Raw genomic sequence first — 25,748 nt, 5'->3', positions numbered from 1 at the left:
GGCGTTCAAGTGCATGCAACTTTTGAATAGTATCAGATTTCAGAGCTAGTGACAAGATAAGTTGGCACTCGGGAGAGGCTTCTGTCGGCGGTGCGGATACTGTGAGCGCTCAGGCGTCATTACCTGAAGGCCTTGCATACGAGATTACATATTTGATGAACAATCGGCAGAAATAACGAAAAACGCACAAATGTTTTGACCTTAGCCAACAAATTTTGAGAGCAGACAAAAATGGGTAAAACCTGTAAAAAGGCGTTTATTACCAACCGTGACAAAACCTCTTCCCGCTTCGGGTCTCAATGTCAACATACTAAGGACGTTGTCTATTTTCATAGTGTCTTGAAGACGGAGACGCCGGAGTCTGTGAAACTGGTTATCCGCTGGAAGCCCTAAGCAAAGTTCATGCGCCGCTCCTCAAAACTTCATAAATCCAATGCATGACAGCGTTCGTCACGCCAGCGTCTTCGAATTCCAGATCCTTTTCGTTGCAGAAGCATGCCTGCGAACGACCAAGAACGTTTTTACGCACAAACATAAAAAAAAAAATGTGCATGTCAAGTCGCTTGGCGTATCTCAGCAACATCAAAAGGAACGTGTGACTTGAGGGAACCTTCGCCTTTCGTGGTTCTGCCATTCGACAGGAAAGGTGAGATTTCATGATGGGCGAGTGGGCCTGTGCCAACAGGTTCAAGACAGGGATAGCTTGCCCTCGCGGACGGCCGCGTGGATACACCATGGTTGAAATAATGATGATTTGTACTGACCTCCCCATTTGAATCGTCGTGTGGCAACATGTAGTCCCCTAACGTGTGTTAGCGACTCAGGTGTTGTCATATCGGGAGCCAGAAATATGCCTTTCTCTGGCTAATTTCGCCATAAGCTTTAGCAATTCAGCACCGAGTTTCTGATAAGCGGACGCTGCATAACGCAAGTACTGCTGGCGCTACTATACGCCACATGGGTGACCTCAGCCGGGTATTTTAGGATATATGAATATCACTATGATTTATTATTTCAGGCCGTATTATTGCTGTGCCCTGCCTGCGGTTGCGTCCCAACTCCATGATGTGGCATGACAACTCCTTACCAGCTAAGACAGCTGGGATGACGAGCACATTGTAAAATAAAATAATCTCCCACTATCTAGATAGATTCATGCTAAACCGCAGGACAAGCTCACTTTCGTTTTCTATTTTAAAGATTCCAGACAATCACTTGGCGTAGGACTGCCTTCTCGGTGACTTGCAGTATGGGTCTAAATCGATTATGGAGTGAGAAGCAACATCAGCAGTGGACCGTCTGTAGGTCAAACCATAGTAAAGGTATATGGTCCTAACGCACTTGACCACTGTACTTAGATTAAGCGCACTTATGTACATATTATGTCCGAGTTGCAGAGCAGGGTTCTGTATTCAATAGCCGAAACAAAAAGTAATAAAACAGATCTAAGGTGCAAATGATATCACTATGGCTGATGCCAATACATTGTCCTGACGCTGACCAATGACACTACACCTGATGATGAACCAAAGCCTTTTGCATCCTAGGAAGCTGCAGGATCCTAACTTGTCTTCTACACATTATTTTAAACAATGTTAACGGGTAGCTACGCTGACCTTATCGCTCTGTCAGACATTTTAATATCTTGTCTGCTTGTGGAGCTTCCTCAGCGCCGAAATATGCCATTGCGAGCTTCATAACATAGCCGTATACCTCCTAATTTTCAATTGCAACAAGGGCATAAAGTGGAAGACAGACACGTGTTAAAGTCGTTGAAACAAATTGAAGATAATATGGGGGTGGGCACACTACGTATATAAAAAAAAGTTCTGTTACCCCTTGAATTTATGGTCTAAATGCTCTGAACTGTGAAACAGTTTTGCTGGCCGTCCAATGAACCTATGCTCATGAGGTCGGCTGCCATACAAAGAAAGTTGACACCTGCAGAACATCTAGAGGACCTTCTAGGTGGCTAATTTTTGGGAGAAGTCGGGCCATGTTCTAATTCCGCGTAATACACGGGGGAAGCCAGAAGGTTGCTTTCTGATAGCGCGAGGCGCAAGAATATACAATTTGGGAGTGCTTTAGTCACACAATGAGCCAGATTCCGTATTGTGACCGTTTGTAGTGGTTGTACACCTAATGCAAGCGCTCCATCCTGGGTGTGCTTGCTTGACACTACAGCGGCTGGATGTTCCGAGTGGGGTGACGAGGGGCATAAACGTTTGTGAACTTTGATTTGCGTCCACAATAAAAGACCTCCAGTGGTTGGGATTAGTAAAATGCTCTCTCAACTCTGCGTTCCTCCAAGCCCACTATGAAGGCTTTAAACATAAATCAAAATCAGCTAATATTTGCACAATTTAGCAGTTAAATGGCCATGTGTAATTGCTCTGGCGTGCTACTGCGCTTTAGAGAATCAATGTACTTGAGAGCATTTCAGTGCACATCACATGGTAACTCATAGAATAGATCAAGAATCACTTGGACAATGACAAGAAATCAGCCTCGACGGCTAGACTACAATATCTTCCGCAAGCATATAGGCCTGATTCATCGAGTACAAAATTGCACCATATATTGTTATCGTATATTGAGCCCTCTTGCTGTTAGGCTGCCCCCCTCCCCCTAGTATTGCTCATAATTTATTCTTGTGTACGTACTTGTTTACTTGCGTGAACCAATAAGATAACTAATAATTAGGTGGGCTACTTTAAAAAGAAATTATCTCTCTTACCATCATTTTCTTGAAGATCCATATTCCCTCCGTGTTTGTTACAGAATAAAATCCAGGCTGTAAAAAAGGAGGCAATTCTTCCTTCACTGACAGAAGTAACATTTTTTTAGATGATGCAGTAGTGCACAACGTTGGACTAGTCAGTCATGCACGGCTTCAGAAGTGCGAGCCAGCTAAGCACGAGAAGAGCACACAAGCGCGGTGTCGTCTCCCTGCCTGTATGTCCTAATCTTGCAGCTCGTTCTCGCGATTCAGAAGCCTCGTTGGGCGATACTGGACAGAGATGACTTTCGTTACTTGTGGCACTGTCAGCAAAAGTTCACGGTTGAGCAGTTCTATAAAGCAAAACTGCTTCTTGGGTCGCCGAAATCTTAGAGCAGAACAGTCCCACGTTTGTCTAAGCCGTCGAGAAAAATTATTCGAGGTCGTAACGACATTTGTGCAGTCGTGACACGGCGACATATACCAGAATTGCAGCTCTATTGTCTAGAGTGTGTGAAAATGTGCTAAGCAGAAGCTTGTCCAAATCTTGTTTCAATGTGGTACTCCTGGTTGATTTATTCCTCCCCAATAAGTTTGCGCAGTGGTTTGATATTCACAAACTTGGTGGTAGTTTAAGACAATGACACCAGGTTCACCACGAATGCAGAGCCCCCCCCCCCCCCCCTCCCCCCATTTTAGGATAATCGTAATTCGGCTACTTGGGTAACGGAAGCACGGCTGGTAGTGCTAAAGCGATCTGCTCCTGGAGGAGCGCCGACTTAAGAAGGACGCGTTTCTTTTTTGCATTATCGTAAGCTCAAATTCGCAAACATGCCCGGGTAACCGCATCGTTCAGTGACAGCCGCATTGTGCATTTTTTTCTTCGACGTTTTTTCGGCGCGACGCGACACCTGAAATTCGTGCGTCCACGCCACATCGATTGATAACAGTGATTTTATGCAGGTGGAATTCTATATACCACACTGCTGTAGTTTAGCCTTTAAGCAATGCGACTTGGTTATTGTTACAGCGTGGCTCGCTTGAAACTTCATAAAGCCGCACCGACACCAGGCTACCGCACACCGTTACTACGTCGGAAACATGGTCATTGTAGGTGCAGGAAAGAGTTTTCATTTTCGAACCGTAGGCTGCACACTTCTCTTGGCCACCATCCGAGTTTCTCGTATCGGTGGGACCAATTTGAGGAGAAAGGCTGTATGCCGTTATTTCTAATCCGGATATCCTACATCTCTCGTGATAAAATTAGTCCTTCCTAGATTTATTTGGAAAACCAGTGAGCGCTGGCATATAGTATAGGACGAAAATATGAAGCACTCTCGCTTGGAAACAAGTAGACCAGGTTGGTAAATGACATAGAAATTTTAACCTAACTTATGCGCAAGAAAAAAATATACACGTTAAACTTACATAGTGCTGCAGGAAGTTCCTGAGCATGCATTCACCAGCGATACCTCTTCTCGTCTTTCTCTGCATTTAGAAAAAATGTCACAGCAATGATTCCATGATTGGTACTGTTAGCATGGCTACTCGTACAAGATCGCGAATATAAGCAAATTAAGAGCAAGAATTTGCTGAACTCAATGACAGAAGTTGGCAAACGAGTTCGGTAGAAACTCGCCATGTGGCGAAAGTTTCATGAACGAGTAATTGGTATCTACCTGATAGTAACACCTTCGAGGTACTATCGGGTAGATGATATTACATGGAATGATGAATCATATCTGGAAGGATGGAGCTCTACTATAGGAAAGAAAGGGAGCATCCATCATCTTCATACCTACGCCATGCGAGGTGCCCGCAATAGCTAATCTCAAACCATTGTCCCTGACTTCCTGTTTGGGTAAAAACATAGAATATACAATACTTAACAGGCTCGGACTGTGCGTGGAAAAAGTACGCCACCTACCACACTATTGGCTAGGCTATTGAAATGATCTATCTACTTAGGGTGCGCTGCTACAATTACACGAGGACTATCATAAGAAGCAAACAAACACTGACGCCAAGGACAACATAGGAGAAATCACTTGTGCTTAATAAATGAAGTAAACGATAAATTAGTGGAAATGAAAGTGGATAAAAAAAAAACATCTTGCCGCAGGTGTGGAACGATCTCACAACCTTCGCACTTCGCGTGCGATGCTGTACCAACTGAGCTACCGCGACGCCGTTGGTGGTAGCGGTTGTTTTTTCATCCACCTTCATTTCCCTTAATTTATCGTTTCTTTATTTCATTTATTAGGCACAAGTAATTTCCCCTATGTTGTCCTTTGTGTCAGTGTTTGTTGGCTTCTAGTGATATGACTAATAAAAACGGGTCCCTTGGTTAATCCCCTTTCTTCTCGTAACAACACGAGGACAAAGATCAGAGTGGAGCACATGTAAAGGCAATCCTTGCCATTGATCGTCGAGGAAGCCTTTGACTACATGTCTCATGATGCCAAGCTGGAGATACTATCCACACAGCACTTGCGGGAACAAAATCTAACGCTGTGCTCGCGACTACCTTCAAGGACGTCCCTTGACATTCGTAGTTAGACAGCGATCCTCCTACAATGATCAGCATGCATAGCTGGCATACGACAGAGATCCGTGTTTTCCCTGACATTATCGAACCAAGCAATGTGACGCATGCTCAGAGCCCTGCAGCTAATCCCAAATGTCAAGCATATAATAGACGCAGATGACGTTTACCATGTCAATTAAGAAAAAAAGAACACCGCCCACGCACCCCGTGAAGATGTAAACGAGCGAAGCTGAGATGGGGCGGCCTCGGTGTTTAAAGCTGGGTTAATTCCGATGGTTCATTAAACTCTTTCTCCATTATTATTACGTATTTGTTTCTTAATGAGGCTACGGACACCTCTGGCATGGGTTCATCACAGTGCTTATTTCAAATGCCACACATTGGGCTTCGCATGATCACCATCATGGAGGGGTGCAATGAGCGGTTCATTCTGTTAATCCAGCAGGTTCATCAAAGTCTATCTAAATTATTTTACGTATTGCGTTTCGTAATGCGTTAATCACAGTGTTTTTGACTCAGTTATGCACTGTTGTTATCAAGTGACATACGGGGCAGCACATTTCACTTAATTAAAGAGAGTGACAAATTTTTGAACTCCGGTTCCTTGGCGTGACGTCGCCGCTGGCGTACTAGCTCGTCCGCGGCGTCGTTACGTTGGCGCTTTAGCTCCGCTTCGCGAACTAGCTCGGCCGCTCAAGCCGCGGGATCGGCCGGACATTGCCGCATGCGCTCCGCATCGGGGGCCCGATGTTCTGCCGAGGCGTTGGCGGGATGCCGACGAGACCTATCCTGTTCCTGCCCTCGGTGCTGTTGCTGGCTCGTACGCCAGCTGCTCCTCGGAATAACGTACTAAGCGTTGCCGTCCTATTGCTAAGCCGAAGAGACTCCTGCGCACGCGCTGCTGCGAGAGAGACACGACGTCACTATCGGCGAAGCCAATGGCGCGCCGCACCTTCCACTGGAGGGATTCCGTGGTTGGACCGTGAGCGTTTCGGCTTGGCATATACAGCTTCGCTGTAGAAGCTCTCCAGGGTATATTCAGAACGCGCTACAACAGGACATAGACGCAATGCACGCAGCGGCGCATTCTATGAGCATGCCGTCCTCTTCGGAAAGTCTCAATTACTTCTTCTACACAAAATATGGTGGGAGCCACCCATGTAACCCTCCATAAAGAAGTAAGGTACATCTCCCAACCGACATGGGTGCTAGGGCTTTGTGTTAAACCTGACGGTGAAGCAACCGCAACTCAACATTTCTTAAACAAACTACACGAATGCTTCACAATGAAACGCTTGCCCAATGCATAAATGAGGTTGTATAAGGCCTATAAGGGTCATTTAAGGGACATATAAAAGTCCCAGAACGCAGTTCTGATGTTCAGGCTCAGATTTCACGTTGCCTGCATCGGCCTGAACCGATGCCAGAAATCAGCTGGGCACTCACGCCCAAGGGCACCGGTTAACCCGGGAGTACCTATCAACGCAAGCACATGAATGTTCACACAAAACAAGGCACCAAGTCGGCATTAGAGGAGCTCGTCAGTGTACACCGAAGGCAACACGAGATCAGACTCTTATAAGCGCACCTGGGCAGAAAAATCTTTGAGTCACTGGGCTTCGTATTCACGGCAACACTGCCATTGGAACTATGCACCAGACCACGAAAAACAGCAGCACTTCTAAACACTACGCCAATTCCCAGTCGCCTGAACCCACAGAAACGTGCCGCATGTCTACGCAAAGGGTGCGAAACTACCAGAAAAACATTGAATGAAACGGATTCATAGCGCACTTATACACCGGTGCCAGCGCCAATGATAGGGCCTCATCAAAAGTGGTTGTAGACAGCAACAACCCCATTCCCTATGCAAAGTGCCATGCCACCGATGGAAACCCACTGGGCCGGACTCACAAAAATTATTATAGCCATTGAACAGAAGCCTAAACGAGTCAGCCACGCAATTATATTTACGCATTTCAAGCGCGTGTACAAGATACTGCAAGCGGGGCAAATTATGAAGAATCTTACTACGGGCGCCGCCCAATACCTTCAGACACCAACAGACATCATCTGAATGCCTGGCCACGGGGAAATGTAAGGGAATGAATAAGCTCACCAGCTCCCCTGCGATATACATGCCGAAACGTGACAACTTTGCAACTTACGCGACACTTCTTACGCATTTGCCAAGAGCAAAGAAATATTTTTCACAATTTCAGCACCAAATTAAACCGAAGACAGGGTTCAGTCATGCGGCAAGAATAGGCAAACTGATAACCAACACCGACTCGACTCCATGTGCTATGGGGCCTTACAAGTGAACCCCAAGCACAATGCGCATAGTGCGGAGGATATCCCAACATGCTGCACATACTTTGAGACTGCAGTACGCCACCTGAACCCCTTCCACCAAGCTGCCAGGACGCTCTGCCCGCAAAATTCCAGGTGGCTCATTAAAGCCACCACACCGTTAGGTCAAGAGTACCTGCCGGTCTTCGTTTGAGTCGGCTTTGACGAAATGTGCGAGCGAGGCTCTGGACTTGGTGCCAATGAAAGCCCAACCACTTTATTGAATAGTTTTTTCTTTCTCCGCCCTGCTCGCCGAACCTGGCGTCTCGGGGCTACTGAACCACCGTTAAACACAAACCCCGTCCACAAACACACGAACACGTCAATATGATTCTATACATTTTTCTCAACTCAACTATATATCTTTCTGGCGGTATTGTCTCTGCCAGTCGACCGTGATCACTTGGGGGCTAGAGAAACCGTGCAGTACGTGTGAGTTCTGATTTCTTAGTTGGAAGCCACCGGTCGACAACGGATTTACTGGGATTTCAAGACAACACGCCGATTATCCTCCATGAGAAAGCGCTGAATCAAAGTCAAGAAAAAGAAAGAGAAAAAGACGTCAAAGCCACAGAAAGCCAGGAGGGCTATCAACGGTAAGTAGTTCCACAGAACGAGTTAACACTGCCACGGAAAGCGTCAGCTAGAGGGCTTTCGAAGTGAGCATGGAACGCTGTATCCGCACTAGTCGTGCAGGCTATATGACTGTCCGCTAGTTACGCACTACTTGCCAACCTGCTGGTTAATAATCGTCTTGTCCTCGCAAGACTCATGGCCTAAGCGTCCACGATAAGCTAGTAGTATGGTTTGGTGCGCAGCGAAAATGAATCACAGAACTGTACAATTGAAATATACATGTCTTGTGAGCACTCGCTATTTCACCTTTGGCTGCTCACTCGACGCGCTCGCCACCCCTTGCGTTCATTTCAAGTAAACCGCCCGGGATGCACCTAGTCAATATGTCTCACTACTTAAAATACATATGATTTGCTGAGGCTTCGCAGCTGCCCTAATCTATGAAGTGCCATCGTGCACACTGCATGGACCAATGACACACCTTCAGGTACCTGGGGTTTCTACGAAGTCGCGCGTCCCTTCAGCTGGCCCCAAGCAACTCGCGTTGGTACATTTGGCTTGCGCTACATTATTGCTCTGAGCAGATAGACAATGACGGATCCGTGGCTTCATGAGTCTCGACTGCGGCTGTTGTGATCGCTCAGCTGGCCAACTGCTGCCGCTACGAATTGGATTGAAAGTCGTCCTCAACAACTGCAAAACTTCTTGCGATAAGAAAGGCTGTCTGCTTTATTGCGTGCCTGACACCTCGAAAATGGGCAACACTTCCTTGTGCAAAATCCGCCCTTCAAACAACTGATTCTTTTTCCAGAAGAGGCTAGTATTATGTGCTATCATTAAACGTTGTGGAGGTATTAGAACTTGCGCAGAGGCGCGGTCATTCAGCTACATCCCAATATGTGCCTTAACACTTTGTCTTGGCTAACAAGGAGCTAGCTGATGCGGAAGCAAGAATTACTTCCGCATCAGTCGACGTGAAGATACCATACTCGCGAAGTAGACTCTTTGTTGGCTTCGTTCATGAAATATTGCGCAGCAGAATAATGGGCTCAGCCCGCTCATCGGTACCTACAAGAGCTCTTTTGGACTATTTGAAGAGCACTGGACTAGACTTAAGACTTTAATTAAAGAACTGTGCGCTTAGACATTGTATACATGCATACCTTCTTCTTCTCATCATCATGTTCCATCGCTCTTTTTTGTTCCCTTTCCTTTTCCCCCTGTGCAGATTAGCAGGCACGAGAAAACTAGCCTCTAGGCTTATGCCTTAATAAATTCTCACTCTCTCTCTAGTTTAGTTCAGAAATCAAAAGCACTGTCTGAACAAAACCACTTTGCCTAGTTATATTACAACACAACGTTAGCAAGTTTATTTTTTTTCTTATGTCGTCCATTCGGCTATCTCGAATACTTTGTGCGATTTTTTCTGACTCTTCACTGCCCTGCAACGGCTGTGCCTGCTGCTGTTGAAATTAACGGCACCAAATATTATATGCAGTAAAAAATTTTGCGTTTAATGTAGAGTGCTTCATCCGATAAAATTTTTAAAGGGCCTAGAGATATTTTCACGGTAGTGAAGTGGACGCAAGTAGATGACAGTTTTGGGGTGCGCCGACGCGTATGGGTGTCTTGTGCCTCTTTCAGCGTCTTGTGCGGCAGCGCATCTTCCTATACAAGCCTTGACGCGAGCACTGCGCCGGCGAAACAGTAATTTGCAAAATAGTTTGCACTCTTACATCTTTTATGTCCAGTATTCCATCGTAGCACTGGTCGTGAAACTCGCAAACAGCTTGTACTATCTGTTCAGGAGAGAAATGCAAGTGGTGGTAACTATTTTGCTTAATCGAAAGTTAGTACATGAAGGCCAAATAAAAGGTACAGTGCTGAAGGCATTGCACGAAAAAGAAAGATGAAACACTTTGGACAGTCTTGGTCCTAGCGCAATGTTCCTTTCGGACTTGTACGTATATGAAATGATCTATTAAACATAATTGTTTCAATATTGTTTCCGAGTATTTTGGCATGTAACAAATATTTTACAGATCAGTAATCAGTATTGAAACTTGGTTACTTTCTGGTGGCATTTCGAACTCTATCTTAATATACTTTAAAAAGTTATTCTATCAGAGTGAACTGGTTTCACGTGGAGAAATGCATTGCCTGTGTTAAAGGCCTACTAAAACGAAATTTTCGACATCGTAAAAATCGCAGTTTCAGATAATCTGTACACACAGTAATCTTTGTGCAAAATTGTAATATATATATATATATCACATTTATTTACCACATCGAGGTCGTTGCACTTTAGGTCGAGTGGGTGGTGTCCTCGTTCTAGGACTCCACTGGCCATAGCTGCTCGACGGACTTGCTGGACGAGCGCTTCTGGGCCCACTAGGGTGTCGCCAGTGAGATGTAGCTCCCACCGCTCAAGTGGCGTGCTAGGCGTCTTGTTGATCTTTTCCTCCCCCCCCCCCCCCCCCCCTTCCAATATGTGGAAGTGTGTAGGGCGTGCGTCGATGCACCAGGGACAGATGCCGCGATATGTTAGTGGGTGTATTTCACTTTATCTGAGTAGGTTTGGTAATGTGTTTGTTTGGATAAGCCTAAGAGCTAGTGCCTTTTCAGTGCTGAGCTTTTTGTGAGGGGGAGGATAAATCCTGTGGTTGAGCCGCTGGATCTCGAGACGTTCGCCGTAATTGGATGGCAGGGGCACGAAGGTAAATGGTTTGGATTGATGGGACGATTGGGGACGATTATAAAAACACGAAGCCGGCTTTCAGTCCTGCTCAGCGTCAAGGTCAGTTTCACTGAAGTTTTTGGTAGCACCGTCGTCCACATGTTGCGCCTTACATTTACGAGGTTTAGGCCTCTGCTTCCCATAAGAAAATATACATGTAAATTGTGTTTTCTTTTACATTTCTATCAATTCGCGTCGAGAGAAAGCGAAGAAAATTGTTTTCTGTGCTTTCAAGTGCTTATTTCACAAGATACAGAATGTCCACTACAGTGGACAACATGCGCTCTAGCTCAGGTGAGCGTACGCACCGACAGCTTGCTTTTGGTTCAACAGGCAAACATTCTGCCATCACATTAACAAACGTACTTGAAAACAAAAGTCTAGACACGGCGCACGTTACCCTGCGTTGTGGAATACGAAGAAAAAGCAGTCACTTTTGCCGGTAATGCGCAACTATACTTTGCAGTGACGTTGCCTATAATTTATTTATTGGGGGGCGACGGGGTGACTGCACATGCGAGTGTTGTGGCACGTTGCATTATGCCACATATCCTGATTCGCAGAAATTACGGAGTGGGGAGGAGAGGAGCACTCGAGCCCGGTGGGAACTCCCACACCCCCCTTCCCCCCTGGCTACGCCTGTGATACCGTGCATTTTGTGCAATTATTTGTCGCTTTGCACTTGCCGACCATCATTTTCATATTTGTGCAATACATTATTTTCAACAGGCGAAGTGAATGACGTTGCAACGACGCACGCGACGGCAAATAAACTTTCTTGGGCAGGTGGCCTTCATATTGTTGCGAAAGGATCTGCGCGTAACTCATTCAATTGCTTCTTCATAATAGCGCGCTAAATAATATAACGCCCAAAGTGTTACTGCTTGAAAATATGAGGCACCTAACAAAAACAATTGAATAGAAAGTTAAAGGAACCAGGACTACACCGCGCGGAAAATGCTCTAACGGACGTTTTGTTGTACCTGTCATACATGCTGTCCACTACACTAGGCATTTTAGAAAATGTCTTCCGCAGAATGAACTTGTCTTCATTCTGCCACAATATTTACAGGTGTTCCCTCCGAAGGCCTCTTCTATTCCGTGTAGGAAATTATATGTGCGAAAACGCAATGTCACGAGTGCTGCAAGTCAAAGTGGGGTGACGGGCGTGGCATACCCGCTGGAACGAACAGAACGCAGTCTTTGAAGCAGAGGTGAGTAAAAACGGCGATTGGTGGCGCCTCCTAGCCCAGCTATAGAAAACTTCGGTTGTCCACTGAAGTTGGCACTATGCACAAGAGCCTCTAGGAAGCACTAAACTTGCTCTGAAAATCGCTCAAATCTGTCCACTGTAGTGGGCAGTATGCAACAAAGGGCTAGACCTGTGCAAACGTGTGGATGTCTGTATGCTCCAAAATGGCAAGGTCAAAAACATATTGAATGACATCGGCCATCACATCTTTCAAATGTTGATCGCCAAGAGTCCGCGTACCGTAGCAGAGCTCCTGAAGATGCGCCAAAGCTACGAGAAGTTGAGGAGGAAGCGAGATTTGACCAGGCACCCCTCAGTGGCTAACTAGGCCCTCTCCGCCATGACCATCCTTTTTGCTTACTTCCCCTGCTCACAGAAATTCAAGAATTCATGCGAGAGGAAGTTGCATGTCAGCTTTCGCTACTACCTTTCGCGGGGCTGCCCCAACACCAGCAGCGAACGCCTCCTACATATATCGCTACGACGCCTCGGTGAGTCTTGAAGAGCTCCAGGCAGCATAACCAGGCTGGCCCCAGCATAACCATACAAAAGCAAACGTCGGCACAAACATGCGTCCGAAACCGGCAGCGCTACCATAAAATGGAGCACGTGTTTATGCCACGTACTGTACATGACCGTGTTCACCACCGATTTCAACAGGCACCTTCTCCGCCTTAGGCATGTGTTTACGCGCTTGACCAACGCAGGCCTGAAACTGAATCGAAAAAAATTCACCACCATTCCACTCTATGAAGGTGGATGGCCAGCGATGATGTGTATGTGGACCACTCAATGGCAAAGTATTCCTTGCCGTGCGTCAAACACCGTATGCACATAAATGGAAGGCGAGGCGTGACTAGTCGCTTCTCCGTGATGTCGAGCCTCGGAAGATGACGGGGGTATATATGCCCATGTACGGTCGCCAAACGCGGCACACCTTTTACTAGCGAATCCCGGCACGTAGAAGAAACACGAACTTCACCGCACTCCGAGGGCACACACTCCTTCACCTTAGCCAAGGCGATCGTGCGTTGGTCGACGTTCCGCAGAGCAGTAATGGTTGTGAGGCCACTCGAAAACCGCAAGCGGTCACACACATCACAGGTCGCACAAAATTGATTCCCCACAAATTTCCTCTGAAATCTGGCCGTTGCTGCGGTGTAACGTTCCAAGTGTGCGGGATCGGGGCCAAGGGTTGGTTCCCATTTCTTTCTGCCTCGCGGTCCCGGCGGGTAGCACGCTTACGGGACCGCCACCACGGGATAGCGGAAGGAAGCGAAAATAAGCGCTCGGAACGCAGAGAGGGTGGGGCTAACGTACGCATGGGCGACGAGTCTGAAAGTGTACTATCTGTTCTCCTCAGCTTAATATGTGATACGGGCTGTATTTGGACATAAGGTATTAAACTTATTTTGCAAATTGGCGGAATGCCTAAAGCCTGCTTCACCTCCACCGCGGGTCGGCCCTGTATTGCAATATGTTCGGGATCGGCCCACGATTTTTGATCGACTGACATCGATTCATTGGAAACTAGCCATATACAGCTTCGCTGTAAAAAAAAAAAAAAGAAAAGGACGAAAATAAGAAAGGCAGCGCTCATTCTTAAGCATGCCGCGGTGTACAATACACAAAAGTGGAAATTTTCCTGTTGGATACCACACAAGAATTTGCGCTCTCTTGGGGCCGTGTTTCATTTGTTTGTCCCCGTATAGGGACAACCCAGTGAAACTTGCATGGGAAGTCTGGTAATGCACTTAACAAGTGGAAATTTACCGAGGAAGAAGCAAAGGTGCCCTCTCTCTCCAGTGTTATTCACAATTTATGGGGAGGATATAGAAAAACGACAGGTAAACAGTAAATCACGTCATGATTTATCTTCCTTCAGTAGTGGGTAGAGGTGCAAGGGGGGTCTTTGAGTTAATGAGTGCTGATGACATAGTTCTACTAGCGGACAATGCAACGCATTTACAGGGGCTTGCAAATACGTGTGGCAATGGAGTGAAATATGTAGGCTTTAGTTTTAGCTCAGAGAAAACTGGAATTACTATCTTTATTGAAAACACGAGTAATGTCGTGCTGTCAATTCAACAGCAAGTAAAACTTGCAGTCCAGCAATATAATTAGCATGCCGTGTACATGAACGAACGGAATACCTACGCAAACATCAACTAAGAAAATACAAGGTATATCTGAAGCACAAGTAAAGCATACATAGAGAGGCGATTATAGCAGATTGAACAATAAAACTGACATTCTTATGGCTTCAACGCTGACTCTTAAGCAGTCACTGCACTACGTCCGGTTTTTCAGGCTTCTGTGTGCTAGGCGATTGTTTCTTTCTATTTTGTTCTATCGGAATAACGTCAATAAGCTCAGCTACTTATCTCCTCTTGGATATCTGCTCATGCGGGTCGTTTATTACTGTGGAATGTCCGCTGTTGCCAAAAGGAAAGGCGCTTTGCCTATGAGGAAAGCGGATGTGGGTAATCAATGGTTAGAGATAGGCACTCACCTTTGTGAGAAAGCTGGCGTTTACCCTGTAAGAGATGATGACATCTGCCGCACACTCTACCAGAACTTTGGACGTTGGCCTCAGCACCTTCAGCATCATCGACATCGCTGCATAAGAGCACGCCTCACATTGCTCATCTATAGCGTAAAGTTATACAATATACCTTACGCAGCGCGAGACTAAATCACCAATGTTGAAGCCACTTGCGAAATTAAAAACAAATCAGTTCAATGAATATTGTAAGGCCATCTTCACTGTGTTACTGAAGCGCCAGTATGATGGTGGCGGTGGCGATGGTGTGGAATGTGTGTTATCAATTGAATGCATGGTGGCCGAAATGGTGGTCATGATGTTAACATGTCTGTTCAAGGAGATTTCGCCTGGTAATTTTAAGCCGACAATTACTCCGCCTGAGCATTGTTTTTCTCTCATATACTGGTTCATGCCCCCAAACGTAGAAAAAATCGGTATCATGTCATAAAATAGTTAATATAGGTATCAGACTTCCTACTGAACGCCGATAAGCCACACCTGTGTTGCAGGCAGGCATGTAGCAGACGCGTTTTTTCAGCATGTAAACGTTGCCCGTGTGCCTTACAATAATTTGCAATTAAAGACGCATTTTGTTAACTAATTACCAACTACAGCTAGGGAAATGGTGCGCCAGCACATTTAAAACGATATTGTTGTGCAGTATAAGTGTAGTAGAATTGCGACGGTAGATTTGACAGCGTTCGGAACCAGATCAGATGTCTTCTCCGAACAGATCGGCAGTGAAAAGCCTGCTGGCAATATAGCTGCGATTGGGATCGGACGCATTTGGTCGTTGGCAAGAACATTCCCGTTATCAAATAGATATTCTGTTGGTTCCTTACAAAATATTTGTGCGCTGTACGTTTTCTACGCGTGTGATATTTCCACTAGCACGGTGTTCGATAAGTTTTCCACATCCGCACCAAAACATCCGTTCAACCCGGCTCTTGCGATGGCGAACCCATTTTCAAATTTTTTTGAATAGGTCTCCTAAGACCAGGCGAACAGCGCTTTGGGAGCGCTGCAGCACGAAGTCGTGTCATTGTAAGGAGTACTCCGGACGTCTTGAACCATGGATTGAACACAGCCGTTGTAGTCCAGCACCTTAAAAAGGAGTTGCATTGTGTTGTGACAATATATTTACTAAACTATGCCTCACACTCTCATTCCGCCTTTGGCAAGACACCTATCAACCTTGTGACAATTGTAGTCCAAGAGAAAGCAAAGCTCATGCTTCTGCAGATGAGGGAACATTGTAACGCGAGAGCGTTAATGGCTCAGTGTCGCAGAAAATCAGGTTTCGGTGGCGGCGTTGGCAGGGTTGTCCGTGAGTGAAAATTGCCGCATATATTTAACTATATGTATAAGGCACGCTTTGCTATACGACATGCGGTATATGCTGGTTATATTGCCACACCATTATATCGCTAAAGTTGCTCCTACCTTTTATTACATTAATGAAAAGCTTATTCCTCCGAACTTTCAGAATGACAGCCCGCAAACAAATGTTATGAAACAAAACACCGACAGTGCATGCCTCTTGTATTAAATCTTTCAGACTTAAATAAGTGCGAAACAGCAACAGAAACCTGAAAATGATGAAATTATTTTAGTGCAGCTGTGCTCTACCTCCATAATCGGCCCACGCAAGAGACCCCGTTTCCACCAGAAAGCTCGCCTTCGTAGATAGGGTTCGCCGCCAGAATCTCCCGGTAAACATCATGGTTACATAAGCTGCAGTTGCCGGGAATCGTGAGAAGCAGTCAAGGATGTTTGAATGCTGTCGCGTACCACTCTTAAAGGCGAAGCTTAAGAGGAAGCTTTAGCTCGGGCCCAACTCCGACGCGGCCTATTCGAATACATCTAAAACGCAAAAACGTTTTTCTGAGATAACCCCTGGACAGATTTTAATGAAATTTGTTGCATTTCAGGAAGAAAGATAAATTCTAGTGACTGTTGGAAGCGGAATTTCAATTTATGTTCTGATTTTTTTTAAAAAGATTTTTAAATATTCCACCGTTTGAAAAAGATAGAAGCATGAAGTTTACAAACTCATAGCTCTGCATCAAGAACAGCTATGGCGGTTCTGTAAACGGCATCCATTAGGTCATTCAAAGCGGACAAATTTGATATGTCATTTTACATCTTACGTGAATTTGTTACGGTGGCTACAAGGGTTCTGCAAAAGCTGTATTTCCATGTTACTAATGTTTTTATTTTCATATGTAACAAATCAATTTTGTCCGCTTTAGATGTTCTGTTAGACGCAATTCACAGGATTGTATTATCATTTTTTGTTGTTGAGTTACAGAGTTGTAAACTTGACAGTATCGTTTTTCGAAAATGTTTGATTTTTGCCAATTTTCAATAAAACATTGACGACGTAACTCAAAAATTCGAAACCAATAGTCACTAGATTTTAAGTTTTTCTTTTAAATGCAACAAACTTCGTGAAATTTGGTGTAGTGGTTGCCGAGAAAAACGAATTATCATTTTACATGCATTTAGATAGGCGCACAAGAGCTAAAGCTTCCTCTTGAGCGCCCTCCAATTTTCGTCAAAGCCGATATATCTGGATCAGAAATAAGTTTGTGTCCACAATGTTTTTCAGTTCGTGCATTAAGTGCTTTGCTTCAAAGAGGGTCTGAGCCGAATTTATTTTTGGCCTGCTCGTTCAGCAGGAACGGCAGCGTCTGTGAATTACTTTGCGCTCAAGATAATTCAGCAGTGATGGCGCTAGAAAAAAAAGAAATTTACCTGGAGGCTTCGAGCACACATTCCGAGAAGACGTAACGGGAAAAGTCAGCATCACGAAGACTGCGGGCAAACATAGCACCAACTTCATGATAGTGCACTGAGAAACACCCGTAACCTAGCTATCGGTCTGCTGCGCTCGGATGATCGTTACGTGCTCGAGCGCTGACCGCCACGGCTGTTGACTCAACTGCCACCGAGTGCTCAGAATGAAATTCATAGAATGACATTCTTCTTGTCAGCTGCGAAGCGCAAAGATGGGGATTGAGGCATGGCTTTTGTTTGAAACAGCGTTGGTTTTCTCTGTCACTGCGTGCAGGGCGAAGTTCCCTCAAAATTGATGACCCTTTATTGGGGCTTCGCCATTGTTAGCAGGCTGCTTTTTGAACACATACATCGCATGAAATATTCTGGAACCCCATACATGTACCGTAGTACTGATTTATTAAGGGCGTCTGTTCTTTACCAACTATAGCCTTTTCACTTCAGCTGCGTTGTTTTTAGAATGGTAAGTAGAGAAAGGAGCCTAATACGTAAATTACTACCCAAACATTATGCACGTGAGGGCCGCGAGACCACAAAGGCTATATAATTAAGTTAGGAAACAGCAGATAAAATAGTTTATAAATCTTGACCACACATAAAACTGCTTTATGGACTTGAGAGCCTTTAACGATAAAATATTGCAGGGTCTCTTAAGATCTCTCTTACGAGGTGAACGGCGAAAGCCAACTCTTCCTCCTTTTATCATTCACCTATTTCTTTTTGCCTCTTCTCTTTCTCCTCTTTCTTTTAGTCATTACTGCTCCCTACTAGGCATTTTTAGTCATTTGTAATGAATTGTGGTCATTACAAGCCGTCATTAGACATGTTGGTCATATCCTAGTCATTAGCAGTCATTAAAATTAAGTCATTCCAGTCATTATTTCTCACTACTGGTCATTACTAAGCATATTTAGTCATTTCTAATCAATTGTAGTCGTTACATTTAGTCCTTAGACAGACTGGTCATTTCGTAGTCATTACAAGTCATCTCAGTCATTATTAGTCATTACTGCTCATTACTAAGCATTGTTAGTCCTTTCTAATTAATTCTAGTCGTTGCAAGTTGTCGTTAGACATATCGGTCATTGAATAGTCATTAGAGGTCATTACCAATCCTTTCAGTCATTATTAGTCACTACTACTAGTAACTACTAGCCACTACTAGTAAGCACTTTTAGTCATTGTACTTTTAGTCAGTACAAGCCGTCGTTAGACATATTGACATATGAATTTCGTAGTCATTGGTAGTCATTACCAATCATTAGTAGTCATTTAATCATTACTACTCATTTCTAATCAGCTGTGCTCATTACAAGCAGTCGTTAGACGTATTGGTCATTTCAGAGTCATCAGTAGTCATTTGACATAGTAGTTCTGTAGAAACCCGCAAGGTGGAGAGAAGTAATGAATAAAGAGAAAATCAGACATCCACCCGTTCGAAGCATTGCTGCAAGGGAAACCCATACGGGTTCCTCGAAAGAAAAGCTTCATAGTTGAAGAAGAATTCGTCCTGGTCCAGGACTCGAACCCGGGACCACCGCCTTTCCGGGGCAGCCGCTCTACCATCTGAGCTAACCTGGCGGCTAGCAGATGGCAGGGCGAAGTCGAATTTGTTCACAACACGAAGCAAAGGCAAGTGTTCGACGTAGTAGTTCTATGGAAACCCACAAGGTGGAGAGAAGTAATGAATAAAGAGAAATAAAGAGAAAATTCGTTGACAACACGCTTCGTGTCGTCCACAAATGCGACTTCGCCCTGCCATCTGCTAACAGCCTGGTTGGCTCAGATGGTAGAGCGACTGCCCCGGAAAGGCGGTGGTCCCGGGTCCGAGTCCCGGACCCAGGACGAATTTTTCTTCAACTATGAGGTTTTTCTTTCGAGTAACCCGTATGGGTGTCCTTTGTAGCAACTGCTACGAACGGGTGGATGTCTGATTTTCTCTTTATTCATTAGTAGTCATTACAAGCCATTAGTAGTCATTGTTAGTCATTATTAACCTCTACCAATCTCTATTATAACGTTGCCCTTCACTGTCACTATCAATAATTTTTCTTTCTTTAATGTGTCTTTAATTTGTCTTCCTATGGCGTGATGAAGCTTCGGCGGATCCTCCGGCAGTCAGGTCTGCTGACACAAACTTCAGCATGAGCATAGAAAGGCTTTCGCCTTTATATGTAAACGATTCTTATATATGTAGAAACATTTGAAGGTGCTAGAACATTAATCTCCCATTTGCGCGATTGAGTATGGACTGTCGTGTCAGAATAAAAGAGTCATCACGATCTTTATATGTATATTGTGATATATTCTGTACAAACACATGTGTAAGGAGACTGATTAGTCCCCGTGCATCTATTTATTACAAATCAACGAGACCCCCAGTTTCAACAAACCTGACAAATATTGCCATCGCCGTATTAGACTTCATGCGGTGTACACAAACATTGCAAAACTTTTCTGTCGATTTCCGCCTAAGTTCTCAGAACGCAGAACTGCTCAAGGCATACGCCACGTTTTTGTGTGCGCACCTGGTACGCATATGTCCTAGACCGCTCCTGCAGAGTGGGATGTAGTCACGTTGCGATTCGCGCCTAGAGCACAGAATGTGTCAACCGCTACGCCCGTGCGTATTTCGCGCGATGAAGACATTGATGGAGTTCTCCAGATCTGCACGTTTCGGGGAGATCTTGGGTTTAACATCGAGTAAGTGCTTTTGTGCGTTTGTGGTGTTTCAGCAGCAACGGGCGTGTGTTCAAGAACTGGGTGTCGTTCTACCTTTCAGAGATTTGTCATTGGAAGTAGATCGTGGAAGGTGCGGTCAGATTTGACGTCTCCAGCCTTCACTTGAGCCATGATCGCCATGGTATTTCTTCACTTCGCTCGGCAGGGCAAGCATCACGCTGCTGCGCACGAAACTTGCAGGTTCGTGGATGACAGTGCGAGGAGCCGGCGGATAATTTAGACATAAACACCCCCTTCCTTGGTTTTACACGAGGCGATGACTCTTAGGGGACAAACACGCGTTGACTTAGCACGCGTGTGTACCATGTTAGAGTGCAGTAGGTGATGTTTTTAATAATTGCGATAGCAATTATATGGACACTTCAAGTGTCGGCATCACCGTGAGGTTCCGTTTGAAGTCCAAGGGCGATAAAATTGCCACTGCTTGCCGTAAACTTTATGTTCCACTGAAAATCCTCTACGGGATGTTTCAGAATAGGGACTGAAAGTCCCTATACGGGGTATTTTTATTGAGAGAACAATTATATTGGCACTGCAGGCACATTTCTGCCGTCGGCGTCCGCGTGAGGTTCCATGTAAATACCAAGGGCGATAAAATCATTGCAGTGCGCCGTATGCTGTACGTACGGGTGAAAGCGTGCGAGGTTCAGCCGGCGATCGCGGCTCAATCTCGCGCACGGAAGGGGTGAGAGCGGGAAGGAAGCGTGCCGTCTTCCGTCGTGCGCAGGGCTTCAGGAGTAGAGTAAGCAGCGGGGCGCGTTCTACTGCGGGCGGCCGCCCGGCCGCTCTATCTTGAAAGCCATCGGCAACGCGGACAAGGTCCAGCGTGGCTAGGTAGGGGAAGGGGGGGGAGGGGGTGTTCCACCCCGGTCGGCGCGGGCGGCAACGCGCGCCCAGGCAGCGTGCTTTTGTGGCGTAATTCGCGTTCATGCGAGATGCAGCACGAAGGTCAGTTTGCTCGCTGCTGCTGCCGCGCTTCCTTACTCCTCGGTTTTGATATCGAGTTTCCGCGGTCATCGAGGTGGATGCCTTCACCTGTGCTTGTGCATGCCTATGTTTACAAGTTTACACGGCCGATAAGCCTGTCCTACTATCCTTTTTTTCGTATAGCTGTCCACTAATTTTGCTATCATAATCGATGCTTCGCCTTTTGGACGAAACTGCGTCTTTTTTCCAGCCATTCTATGCTAGAGTGCTCAACAGGCACTCAACTTCTCACTGTGATAACCCTCGCAGCGGAAGAATATTGCACTGAAAAAGTAAAAAGAAAGAAAAGTCAGAGCCCTTCCCCTATGTGAGGACGGAAGAGCAGCGAAGCTGTAGTGCTGAATAGCTATAATAAATTCTGTATTATGGTTACACTATATTGGTTGAATAAAAGCACAAACGCATAACTTCGTTGTTTCTTTCGTCTTCTTACATTTTGGTTTGCATTTCTTATGTTCCTTTAGATTTTTTATATTCTTTATTTTTCATCTTTCAAAATTTATTTTATAATATTTTCAATTATTTTTATGTTTTACTTTTTAGTTTACACATATGCACTGACGATTCGACACGCATCGTCGTTGACAAGCGTTTCGGCAACAGCGTTACTTCTAAAAAAATTTGTATGCTTTTATTGTATACACTGCCGTTTCGACACGCACCATCACAGACTAGCGAGCCCACAGGGGTATGCGTTATTTAGCTTGGACTCTTTCTGAAGGATCCCATCTCCCTTTACCGAAGCTGTTACAATCCATATATTAAATTGAATACCTATTTTTACATTTCTTTGTAAAGTGAAGTGACGAAGCAGGCGGCCGGGACTGGCGCTTTGTTGCTGAGCTATTTACGTAAACCGCGCAAAGCCGGTAACGTTAAACCTACAAGAATCTTAGCATGCGTGCGCTCGGTAGGCAAACCAAGCGTAGCGGTCGCAAAGAGTTGTTATCTGCAGTCGAGCTCAAAAGTCTAGAGACCACGACATATGGAAAAAAAAAGAGATTTCTTCTAGCACAACCGTGCAACGTGAGATCGTATGAAAGCATGGCGATAGTCAAGTGCTCACACGTGGGCAGTACACTTGATTTCATCCTTTATGCTTAGGCGGAGAAGGATAAAGCAATTAAACGTCAACTCTGGTCCTTAAATTTTGTACCGACTGTACGTCTGCGACCGCTAAATCAAAAGTGGGAGACATGAAATGGCTGCGATTAGATAGTACCCATCCAGTTCTCGCATATTTGTATGCACTGCGAGCTTGGCGCACTATCTATCTATCTATCTATCTATCTATCTATCTATCTATCTATCTATCTATCTATCTATCTATCTATCTATCTATCTATCTATCTATCTATCTATCTATCTATCTATCTATCTATCTATCTATCTATCTATCTATCTATCTATCTATCTATCTATCTATCGATCTATCTGTCTGTCTGTCTGTCTGTCTGTCTGTCTGTCTGTCTGTCTGTCTGTCTGTCTGTCTGTCTGTCTGTCTGTCTGTCTGTCTGTCTGTCTGTCTGTCTGTCTGTCTGTCTGTCTGTCTGTCTGTCTGTCTGTCTGTCTTACGCCAACCCAGTGGCCTGTTTAATTGCTTCAGTCGCTAGGTTTGTGCTCCTGGTCGAGATGCCGTCGTGGTCGTTCATTGTCGTCACTCCAGCTTCGTGAACTGACTCTTACCACGCTGTCGTCGCCACGCCTTCTACTCCGAGCCAGTGGTTAAAATAGCTTGGTCAACACTTACGTGTTCAGTGTCGTAATGCTGTCGTGGTCATCGAATCGTAATCATTTCAGCTTTGTTATCTGACTCTCGTCATGCGTCACCGTCATGCCATTGTCGTCGTCATGCTGTCATGCTATCATTGTCATCACTTCAGTAACGACATCAAGTCATCCTCGTCATACGCCTTCATCATTCTATCGAGGTCATTTTTGTCATTCCAACCATGCAGTCGTCATTGAATCGGGATAGTGACGTACCTGTCATGCAGTCACCATCCTTTGCTCTCATGCCTCCATTATCAGACCTTAGTCGTGATGTAGTCGGGATCGTGCCATCATCGTCCATCCAGCTACGCCTTCCGGCTCTCTTCGTGCCATCATCGTCAAGCTATCGTCATCAGACAGGTTTTGTGATATCGTCACGCCATTGTCACCATACACTGGTCGTCATCACATTATGCGCATGCCGTTGTCTTCCTATCATTGACACTGTATCGTCGCCATACAATCGTCGTCATGCATTCGTCGTTGTACCGTTGTCGTTATGTCATCGTCGTCATGCTGTCGTTTCACAATCGTCATGTCAGTATCTTCATCCTATTGTCGTAATGCCGTTGCCATCACACCCCCATCGTCGGTCCATCGACGTCATTCCTCTTTCATCATTCTGTCGTATTCATGCTGTCGTCATTCAATGGTGATTATGCCATCGTTCTGATGCCATCATCATCATTGCGTTGTCGTTACGCAGACACTATCATGTATCTCGTCATACCGTCTTTGCCATGCTTCCTTAGTAGTGCGATCTATGCTAACAAATGCTTGCGCGCTGTTACCACGCAAGAGTTGCATTGCGCTGTTGCATCTTCTGTATCTGTTCCCACGGAAGCAACGGGGGGATGACGTCAAGGGGCGCACATATACGGCGGGGAATAAACGTCGGGGGCTCTTTTGCATGTCTTCGGGAACTGGGCGTGACCTGCTTGTTCTTTCATCGCTGATAGCTAGGCCACTTGGTTACTGCAGCATGCGGCGACACGACATATTGTCAGGAAGTTAACCTACCGACACATCCGACAGCAAGCACCGTGGCTTGCACAGTGCGCGGCCTTCAAGAGCTCCCGTAGCTGGATTTCGACAACATGTCAGAGTGGCCGGCGTGCAGCCACACGTTCGACGACTATCGCTACATATCAGACCTGAACGAGCTCTGGGAGGAGGCACAAGTGCGTGACTTGCTGTACACAATGGGACGAGAGGATCGAGACATCTTTTCTATGTTCAACCTTTCGACCGATGATGCGAAGAAGTTCAACGTCGTTAAAACGGCGTTGGACCAGTACACCATCAAGTAGCGCAACTTGGTGTACCAAAGCGCGTGCTTCCACAAGCGGCAGCAGATGCCCGGAGAATCCGTCGACCCCTTCATGACTGCGCTACGCCTTCTAGCGGTGTGACTTTGGCGACTCCAAGGAACACCTCGTCAGATACCGTTTTGTCCTCGGTCTTCGAGACGACAGGCTTTCTGAATCTATTCAAATGTACGGCAAGCTCACTCTCTCAACGACGCTATCGAAAACACGGCTGAAGGAAATGATCTACATGCAACAAGACTTTCGCGGATCCAAAGGCGTCAACGACGGTTCCTTGTTCCTGGAACGCGGCGAGGTTGGCGTTATTGCCATGCGACATCAGCAGAAACAGCGGTCTCCGGAAACCAAGGTTCAGCACGTTAGGACGAACACTCCAACTTCTGTGGCGTCAATTTGCACGCGAGGGCTACCTGCCCAGCGAAGGCACAGAAGTGTCACAGCTGCGGTAACAAGGGACAATTCAGTAAGCTGTGCCTCAAGAAAGCTTCAGAACAACGGTAGGTACGGGTCTCTTTGGTGCTCATGTACTCGGGCAATATTTTTGGGGGGCGCTGTCAATGCATGTCACTGTTTACGCAGAGAAGGAGATCTGCAGAGAAAAAGACAGATTAAAAAGATTTAGCGATATTACCAAATTCTATGAAAATTTGAGGCCAATATTGCCATCGCCTTACACTAAACTGAACAGAGCCGAATCCATTGTTTGGAGGCGATTACAAACAGAAACCTATACGAGTCCCATACAAGTAGCGACTTTATACTCTGAGGTATACGAGAGCGATATATGGAAGCTATGCAAGTCTGCTAGAGTGACCCTTCAACACACGTTGTGGGGGTGCAAATTATATCAAGATAAAATAGTAGTCTCCTCGGAAAATCTACGGGCGCGGTGGTCGGCCGCGCTGCTAAACTCAGAACTCCAAGACCAATTATGGGCCGTCCAGCGAGCCGTGGAGGCTGTATGGGAGCAACAGCTCCCAGTGGCCATCTATAGGCGGCCCCAGGCCCGGACCTCCCAATTGGCAGGTTCCAAATAGTTCTCACTCGCTCACTGTCAATGCATCGAGCTCGTGTCACAATTTGTTCAAGTAAGAATTAATGCAGTACCAGTCTTCGCTAAGGGGGATACGGGCGCGGAAGTTCCTGTAGTACCGCCATCTTTTCCAGGCTTACCCACTAGTCTAGGGAGGGCAGACGAGGTTCTGACTATTGCAAGTGGGGCTCACCTGAATGTTCTGGGCGAATTCGAGGCTGAAGTTCAATGGAAGGGAAAATCTTCCTCAGCGCCATATTCTTCTCCATTTGCCAGGTCTCGAAACATTAGGGATAATTGAGTTCGCGAAGCCCTTAAGCAAGCAGAATAATAACGAGGCCTCCCGCCTGCAAACTT

The 25,748-nt window shown here is 45.7% G+C and overlaps 1 long non-coding RNA gene and 1 other non-coding gene across 3 annotated transcripts; one reads left to right on the top strand and one right to left on the bottom strand.

The window, feature by feature from the left end:
- Positions 1-238: 238 nt before the first annotated feature.
- LOC126539733 (uncharacterized) lies at positions 239-10,063 on the bottom strand. 2 transcript variants are annotated; one of them, XR_011893049.1, is made up of 4 exons: positions 9,932-10,063; positions 4,148-4,207; positions 2,738-2,794; positions 239-499 (listed from the first exon to the last, which is right to left on the bottom strand). It is a non-coding gene; the product is annotated as an uncharacterized lncRNA (long non-coding RNA). The 2 variants fall into 2 exon arrangements; XR_008613760.2 differs by lacking the exon at positions 9,932-10,063 and having other exon boundaries at positions 4,148-4,393.
- Positions 10,064-13,495: 3,432 nt separating this feature from the next.
- LOC126540514 (U2 spliceosomal RNA) lies at positions 13,496-13,685 on the top strand. Its single transcript, XR_007601556.2, has one exon. It is a non-coding gene; the product is annotated as a U2 spliceosomal RNA (small nuclear RNA).
- Positions 13,686-25,748: the final 12,063 nt, after the last annotated feature.

Source organism: Dermacentor andersoni, chromosome 3 (genome assembly GCF_023375885.2).
Source record: "Dermacentor andersoni chromosome 3, qqDerAnde1_hic_scaffold, whole genome shotgun sequence".
NCBI lineage: Eukaryota > Metazoa > Arthropoda > Arachnida > Ixodida > Ixodidae > Dermacentor > Dermacentor andersoni.
This window is presented reverse-complemented; position numbering and strand designations above follow the sequence as displayed.